Source organism: Salvia splendens, chromosome 8 (genome assembly GCF_004379255.2).
Source record: "Salvia splendens isolate huo1 chromosome 8, SspV2, whole genome shotgun sequence".
Taxonomy (NCBI): Eukaryota; Viridiplantae; Streptophyta; class Magnoliopsida; order Lamiales; family Lamiaceae; genus Salvia; species Salvia splendens.
The window spans coordinates 8910125-8919570 of record NC_056039.1 but is presented as its reverse complement, the minus strand read 5'-3'; the positions used below and the strand labels follow the sequence as shown (position 1 = coordinate 8919570).

Below are 9446 nucleotides of genomic sequence, written 5' to 3'. Positions count from 1 at the left end.
GCTACTCATGATCAAAGTCAAAACAAAAGGAAATACAAAGAAAATGGAAAAATAACATAATAGAAAGATAAACTAGAACTCCCTATAGGTGAGATTGATGGTGGAGAGTCTTCTCCTTCAATCTCTTGAGAGGAGAAACTCCTTGGCCTTCAAATCCTCTTCATTCTCTTGTTTCAGCTCTTGATTTGGTAGTGTGGGAGTTAGGGCTCAAATGTGTGAAGTCCCCCTTTTATATCCGGAGTGAAAATCAGGGTTAAATGAGGGATTAGTCAAAATACCCGGCCGGGTGATCTGTAAATGGAGAAACACCCGGCCGGGTCTTCTCTCTGGAGCCCGTAACCACATGGAAAACACCCGACCGGGTTTTCCAGGAAATGGAAAACACCCGGCCGGGTTTCTTCTCTGGAATCAGCCTTGTTCGCTCCGTTTTTCCGTGTTAACCTGTTTTTACTTCAAAACTCCAACAAACTCATTATTTCAGCTAATTGATAACTAAACGGGTGGAAACATATAATAAACACCTTAATTCATAAAAAACATGGGTTAATTACCTCTAAAACAATCCTAAACTATGAGTTTGTCAGCAGTGGGAACTGATGGGAATAATCAAATGTATCCTATAGCTTGGGAAATAGTTGAAGTTGAGAACGAGGTTTGCTGGACTTGGTTCATTAACATTCTAGTGAAAGAGCTGAACTTAGGTGAAGAAGTTGGAATTACTATCATTAGTGATCAGCAAAAGGTATAATCTAAACTGACACTTTACTTGTGCATTAACTAAACACTTAGATTAAAACTTACGCGAATATTTATGATTGTAGGGGCTTGAGAATGCGATCAAGGAGCTTATCCCATTAGCTGAGCATAGAAATTGTGCCAGACACATCTATGCTAATTGGAAAAAAGTCCACAAAGGTCCTAAACTGAAGCAGGTTTTTTTGGAAGCTGGTTAGAAGCACATACATGCAGGAGTATGACTTGGCATGCAAGGAATTAGAGAGTGAGGATGGGCAAGCATTTGCTGATTTAATGGACAAGAACCTGAGCAGATTCTGTAAGACATTCCTTACCACAACACAATGCTCTGATGCTATTCTGAACAATGTCTGTGAGTGTTTCGATGCATACATTTTGGAGGCTAGAAATAAACACATAATAGACATGCTTGAGGAGATTAGAACAACGCTTATGGAGAGGTTGTATAGAAAGGCTGTAGAGATTGCATCTGCTGTGAGTAGTTCAATCGTGTGTCCAAAAATAAAAATAAAAAATCAATGCAATGGTATATGAGAGCAGAAACTGTATGACAATACCTGCATTAGGGGAAAATTTTGTAGTTACTCACTTCGATGACGAATTTGTAGTGACTCCTTCAAAAAGACAGTGTAGTTGTAGGAAGTGGGATGTAACAGACATCTATTGTTTGCATGGTGTTGCTGCTATTAACTTTCTGAAGGAGGATGTCGATGAGTATGTCAACCAATACTTTTCAGTGAGCAAGTATAAGTTAGCTTATGGGTATGGCTTGCCAGCTACGAATGGGGAGAAACTATGGCCAGTTGCTGAAGGTTATCCCATCACCCCACCACCAATGAGAAAGATGCCTGGTAGACCTAAGAAGGTTAGGAGGATGGACCCATTTGAGAAGGATCCGGAAAGACCAAACAGGCTAAGGAAGATATGTGTAATGACTTGCCAAAACTGTTTCCAAGAAGGCCACAACTCTAGGAGCTGCAAGAATGAGACTGTTCATCTGCCAGAGCAACCAAAGGTCGGTTTTTGTTTAACTTTAATACATTGATTTGTGCTTTGGTCTAATATATTATGAACTGATTAAATTTTGTCAGGCAAAAAGGGAAAGGCCTCGCAAGACGCCACAAACATCGACGTCACATAGTGGCACCACCACGGTTCGAGGGAGGGGCAGAGGAAGAGGGACTGGAAGAAGAAGGAGTGCTGGAGCTGGACCGAGTGGAGCAAACCCGGTTGGAGTAGTCTCTACTCAACAAAGTGCAACCTAGAGATGTGACATGAAGATGTTCTTTGTTTGTTTGTTCATTTTTGAGCTATTTGGTTTGTTTTTGTGACAATTTGAGACATTTGGAGATATTTGGTTTATTTTGAAAGAATTTATTTTATTTTTTCTGGGACCATTCTATGTTTGAAAGCATTTGCAGTTTTGCACCAGAAGAGAGATGATATATTTGGGCTCAAAATGCTCAAACTCTATTATAGTTACATGATTTTGGTGTTTGTAGTCCAGAACATGTATCAATTGCCAATTTCAACCACTAGGATAGGCTTTGATTAAATTAATTTCCTCTTGAAATTGCTAGGTTAGATAACTGAAACCAGTGCTCAATTATTACCAACTTCCACACCTATAAATTGCTAGGTTAGATAACTTAGTTTCCCTACATGTAATATAAGCATACTCTCAATAAATTAATAAAGAACACATGAACAAGAAGGATAAATGAATTAAGTTAACACTGCATCTGCATTGAAAATTTCATAAAGTCTACGACGAAGATTAAGTTGAGGATACATTAGAACTTCAATGTAAAATCCTAGACATATGTGACATACATTAGACTATTACATAACCTGGACTATTATAGTCTAGATAAGAAGCCAGACCACAACACATAAACACAAAATGGCATACTTCAAGTTCCGGTTCTGTCGACGCAAATTTTCAGCCACTATTTGGAGTGATTCCAATTCAACCTCTTTGGAACAGACTTTCTCTATTAGCATATCATGCATAGCAACTCTCGCTTGCAATGCTTTTAGCATGTTGTCCTTCTCCATTTTCAATTTTTGCATATAGTTCTCTTGATTCGGTGACAAAGATGGATCAATCCAGCGGAAGAACTTGCATTCATCCTCCTTCCAAATATAGCACCGATCGAAACGTCGTCCAGGATTGGCATCCGTCTTCGATGTTACAACTTGAGCTTCAATTCCATGATTACAAACCACGACTTCTGGCCTTAGCCAACTCCCATGGCTCATATTACACGACGATGTGGACATCCTACATACGCACATATGATAAACACAAAACACAAACAAGAGACAGAAAAAATGATTCTCAAGCTCAATAAATCAGACAGTACAAGCTTAGCTAAGATCAGCTGACTACTTTCATTTCAGACTACATCTTATACATATGCTTCCACCATCTAATGTTTCAACTTCTGCCTGAAAAATTATTGAAAAAAATACAAACTATTGTACAATTGCTCCAAAATAATGGGTTTGCTGAAATGACTATTGTTTCATTTGCAGGTACCTATCGTACAGTACAAGCTTAAGCAGCACATAACTAAGATAATTCAGAGCAACTTATCAAACTTATAGCAACTTTATAGATGGAACTGGAAATTTCACAGCAAAAAATTTTCTGAAAATTTACCCCTAAATAAATGCAAGAACAAGAATAAACATACAAATCGAATAGAATAAATGCAAGAACAAGAATAAACATACAAATCGAATAGAACCTTACATCGATTTCAGTCAGGTGACAAATTGAATAGAACCCTAAATCGATTTGAACTCACAATTCGAATAGAATCCTAAATCGATTTGAACCCACAATTCGAAATAAAACCCTAAATCGATTTGAACCCCACAATTCGAAATAGAACCCTAAATCGATTTCCATAAAAGTAGAATCAATGCAATTCGAAATAATCGAATCAATGCAATTCGAAATAAACCCAAAATCGAATCTGACTTTCAAGAAATCTAACCTCGTTTTTGTCGAAATTGTCTAGATGGTGATGTTCGGATGGTCATGTTCGATTTAGTTCAGATGGTGATGTTCTCCGGTGATGTTCTCTCGATGCAGATTCAGAGAGATTAGCGCGAAGCGATTTTCTCTCTATGCAGATAGAAAATTTAATTTTTTTCCTCTAGAGGAAAACATGTACGTATTGAAATCTGAGTTTTTTTAATAATTTGTTTTTAGCATAACACAAAACAGTGTAGTTTTGTGTTCCGGCTGCCTAGTCACGCTTCCGGCTGCCACATAAGATAAGTTTATACCGGAAAATTTCAGGGTCGGGTCATTCGGGAAATTTGCACAACCCGGTGAAGTTCATGATTTTTTATGCAACTTTTAAAATTCAGGAGAAAGTGTTCCGGCTGCCTAGTCACGCTTCCGACTGCCACATAAGATAAGTTTATGCCGGAAAATTTCAGGGTCGGGTCATTCGGGAAATTTGCACAACCCGGTAAAGCTCATGATTTTTTATGCAACTTTTAAAATTCAGGAGAAATTCCAAACTATTGTGAAAGTTGATGATTTTAGAGGCAGTTTATCCTTTTATTAAGGGACTATAAGTGTTGTTTAGTCTATTGCTTTGGTTTCGACGAAATAACTTGGAATCGTGGATACATAAATATTTTTATGGAAATTGGTGAGATTTTAAAACTACTTATTAAATTTTATCGTTGGGGATATTTACAATAAAGTTTATCACGGAAAAATTCTTGAAATTTCAAAAAAAAAAAAAATAGTAAGTATCTTATACTACTAATCATTATTATCTGATAGTACTATTGCAATTAGATTCAGAATTGATGAGCAAGGAAATTCAAACAAATTGACCTTGAGACGGCAGCTTTATTTATGACTTATGAGGTATGAATATATCCAATAAAATGTTTTGCACGTGCCATGGACACCCGGGTGTTACATCTTCAAAAAGGGTAAATGTCAATATTGGTCCTAAACATATAGTCATTTTACGATTTTTGTCATAAATATTATTTATTGAATTATTTGATCCTGCACATTTCAACTCGGGCCAGACTCAGTCCAAAATGGACGGGGCCGTTAAATAGTAACAGTCAACGAGTGTTAACCCTACTTGGACCGAAATTAAACTCTTAATTTTGAATATTAGCACAAGTAATTTTTATTAGCAACTAATTAATTTAAAATACTAAATTAATTTAAGAAAGAACCTTCTGTCTTTCTTATTCTCCTTCACCGCCGCCATCATCCCTGCTCCTGCCCCTCCGGCGACGGTGACACCATCGTAAATCTTGTAACAAATTGCTTCCAAATGATTGGGCAAGTAACACAGTAAGCTGACGCTTCACCTCTCTCCTTCCCACTTTATTTTTACGATTAAGTTTTTGCCACAACTGCTCATACTCTCTCTCTCTCTCTAAAATCGTACCTTTTATATCACGCACGAGCACATAGATACGCAATACGACTTGCTGCTATGCGTTTCCAGCTTTCTTCTCCACAACTCTTCATCTTCTCGCCATTTTCAAAAGCCAAAGCCGTCACAACAATCGCAATGCTTTAGTGGATCCTGACGTCAATATTTCTCTTTCGATTTTGAGGTTAAATTTTACCGATTCATTGGTGCTAGATTGCTAGTAGGAACTCCATCGATCTCCAGCCAAAATCGATTTTAGATTTAGGGTTCATATTTAATTTGCATCGACGTGATTCATTGTTTTCGTTTTCTGGCGGGTGGGAGTGCATTTGAGCATTTTTAATCCTAGTGAACCATTTCGTTGGCTGGGAGCAAACCAGAAGATAGACATTCAGCCGGCTTACAATGGCCCAATCGATGTTGGGAAGAACTAGGGTTTCGTCGAAGTGAGAGGCGGAGTGTGAGAGAGACGATTCAGTTTTTATTCTGAAATGTTTAAGTGTAGTGTTGTTTGCAGTTTGTGTGTTTTGATTCATTTGTTTTTTTATTTTATTTGTTTAATATTCTAAATTAATTGGTTGCTAATAAAAATTAATGGTGCTAATATTTAAAATTAAGAGTTTAATTTCGGTAAAAATTGGGTTAACACACGTTGACTGTTACTATTTAACGGCTCCGTCCATTTTGGATTGAGTCTGGCCCGAGTTGAAATGTGTAAGACCAAATAATTCAAAACGTAATGTTTATGACCAAAATTGTAAAATGAACATATATTTAGGACCAATTTTGGCATTTACTCTCATCAAGAATGTTTTGAAAGGAAGAACTTAATTTTGAATTCAATGCCTCGTGATCATATTAAACTTTTGATTTATTATATACTACAGTACTAATATACACTAGGATTGTCAATGCCTTAGTCATTTTTTGGAATTTTAATCAAGTGAAATTCTAAAATTTGGAATAATCATTTTTTAGTTGGTTTATATTTCCGTCTTATTTGGTCGATATTTGTCTTTTATTAATAAGATTCAAGGTTATAATTTATATTTAACAAATACTAGTAGTGGAGTAATTTTTCAAAGAAAACATTTCACGCTATAAAACATATCGATTTAGTATTGGCTTGTTACGTAGACAGTAGTAACAGATACTTCCTCCGTCCGCAAATAAGAGTTTCGCTTTCCATTTTGGTACTGTAGTATGTAATAAATAATAAAAAGGTCTCACGTTCCACTAACTCCTTCCACTCACATATCTTTTAAAACTAATGTATATAAGTGAGACACATATTCCACTAACTTTCTTCCACCCACTTTTCTTAACATTTCTTAGAACCCGTGCCGGAATGAAATGAAACTCATATTTGCGTACGGAGGGAGTAATACTTATGATAAATGCTTATTTTGATTGTTTCACAATATAAATACTAAATGGTTGTAGATATTTTAATTAAATATATAAAATTTTAACTTGTACTTTTAAATTTTAAATAAACAAACACTAAAAAGATAAATATCCAACTCCAAAACCAAAACCAAAACCGATTGTATATGAATGAATCCGGGCAATTTCAAGCTAATTGACCCCAAATGTGAAAACCAATTGAATCGAAGTATCTCACGTCGCATTATATTGTCATGAGGTGCCTACTTAAAATTAGGAGTGGGTCGGTACAATATACATTATTGAAAATCATACTCTCTCCGTCCATAAAAAATAGACAGGTTTATCATTTTAAGTTGTCCACCAAAATTAGATTAATTCTAAAAATATAAAGTTTTAAACCAATACTCCTAAACACATCATTCTAAATGTGGACCCCACAATCCACTAACACTACTTTCACCACATTTTTCCTCTATCTTACTTTACCAATTATGCGTTAAAACTCGTGTCGTACTTTTACTATACCAAAATTTTCGGTATCACGAATTTGAATACCGAATATGTAACTCATTTTCAATATGTTGTACCAAAATCCGGTTACCTTTGCGATATGCTGAACTTTCAGCATCAATGAAAATTCAATATATATTGTGGACGTGGTATATATCTTATTTTAGGTATATACCAAAAATATGACAGTGCATTGAGCTTGAATGGTTGTGTTGTGTGCTAAATTGACCTAGCTTAGTTTAAAAAATTTTGACCTAGCTTGGTGCAATCGCCTCTTTTCCAGACCTAGTTATGGGCTTGATTATTTTGTGGCCGTATCAGCTGCTCCAATTATGGGAAGAAGGCCCAAGGTCGAAATACGGAATTATTTATGAATATTCTTATAAAATAAAGAGTGAAATTCAAAAACAGTCCCTGGACTATGGGTTTATCTCACCTATAGTCCCTAGACTTTAAAAATATCCCCAAACAACCCTGGACTTAGGGTTTATCTCGAAAATGATCATTTTGCCCTTTTTCAGCCGAAAATACCCTTTTGGGGGTTTGGGCAATTCAGTCATTTCAAAAATTTAACTTTTTAGGATGTCAGCTCATTAATGGGAGTGTGCCATAGATGTGTGACTTTTTATATTTCTCTATCTCACCCTCTCTCCTCTATCCCTCTTCTCTTTTTCTTCCTCTCTTCCCTCTGCTTCCCTTCATATGTCACACCTAGTCACACTCCACATCTAAAACACAATTTTACCTATCGAAAACACGTTCATATCAATGTATATTACTCACGATATTGCTGATTATATATAGTCCGATATTTAAAATCTTGGGTAGCTTACCGAATGTAGTTATTTTAAATTCATACTTTTTCAATTTCCTCAAATATCAATTGCATTTTGTGCAATTGAAATATATTAGTTGCCATTTAAGGAAGATGGGTTGTTCAAGAATGCCTGCCTAATTATTTATTAGTAGTAGTGATTCTCTAAATCACTGGTCTAAAGAATATTATAAATGATATTAGCAATTAATTCAAAATCAATAAAATGTATAGAATCCCCCCAATTTATTGGAGATTGCCTCTATAATTTAGAAAGGAAAGAATTCTGGATTTGACCAAGAATGGTGGGCAAAGAAAATCCACGAAAGATTGCAATTAAGGAATAATTAAGAAAAAGAGTCAGTAACTTAATTAATAGTAATAAAAAAGAAACAAAAACATAAAGCGTAAAATCCATTCCATAAACCAGCCACCTTGTCGCCTGCATTGTTCGTCTTCGTTGTCATTCTTTTAATTCCCATAATTACTACTCCCTCTGTTCCCTCATAGTTGAGGCGAAACTTTTTGGCACGGAGTTTAAGAAATGATTGTTGAGTGTGTTAAATAAATAGATAAAAAAGTAAGAGATGAAAAAAGTAGAAATTAAAGTAAAAAGTGAATAAAGTAGAGAGAATAAAGTAAGAGAGAGTAAAGTAAGAGAGAGAAAAAGATTAATATATATGGAAATGACTCAACTATGAGAGAACTTTTCGAAATGGAAAAATGACTTAACTATAAAAGAATTGAGGGAGTACTCAATTCCAAAACGACCCCTCAAATTTCCATTCAACAATTCCAATCCTCCCATTAAATTAATCGAAGAACCAAATAAAAGAGGAAAAGAAGAATCGCACCGCCTCCAACATTCTTCCTCTTCTCCACATTCTTCACACTTTTTATGGAGGGAAGCAAGGAAGAAGAAGAGAAGAGAGATAGAGGAGAGAAGATGAGAGAGAGAAATATAAAAAGTCACACATCTATGACACACTCTCATTAATGAGCTAACACCCTGAAAAGTTAAATTTTTGAAATGACCGAATTGCTCAAACCCCCCCAAAACGGTATTTTCAGCTGAAAAAAGCCAAAAGGACCATTTTTGAGATAAACTCTTAGTCCATGATTTTCTAGGGATATTTTTAAAGTCCAGTGACTATGGGAGAGATAAACTCATACTTCAGAGACTGTTTTTGAAATTCACTCTAAAATAAATAGCTTTGAGTTTAGAGTGACAACAACCAGAATTTTAAAATGGTACAATAGGCGTAAAATATTACTTCTGCAATACATTTATCATTTAAAAAAAATTAGATGGCTATTATGAGATAAAAGGACTATATATATATAGAATTGCCCTCCTTGAAAATATATAATTACCATTGTTTTCAACTCAAGTGAATTCTTTTGAAAATTATTGATTCAAATTTTCCTATTTTGGTTATTTCAATAAAATTGTGGTCAATTTTTTTTAGGTGACACTGCAACAACTTTTAAATTTTACAAATGATCAACTCTCAATGTTTTTAAAAGATAATTCAGACATTGTTAGG

General features: G+C 35.2%; 1 long non-coding RNA gene across 1 annotated transcript; it reads right to left on the bottom strand.

Annotated features, from left to right (window-relative positions):
* Positions 1–2473: 2473 nt before the first annotated feature.
* Positions 2474–3943, bottom strand: LOC121743182. The gene is made up of 2 exons (XR_006038222.1): positions 3762–3943; positions 2474–3040 (listed from the first exon to the last, which is right to left on the bottom strand). It is a non-coding gene; the product is annotated as an uncharacterized LOC121743182 (long non-coding RNA).
* Positions 3944–9446: the final 5503 nt, after the last annotated feature.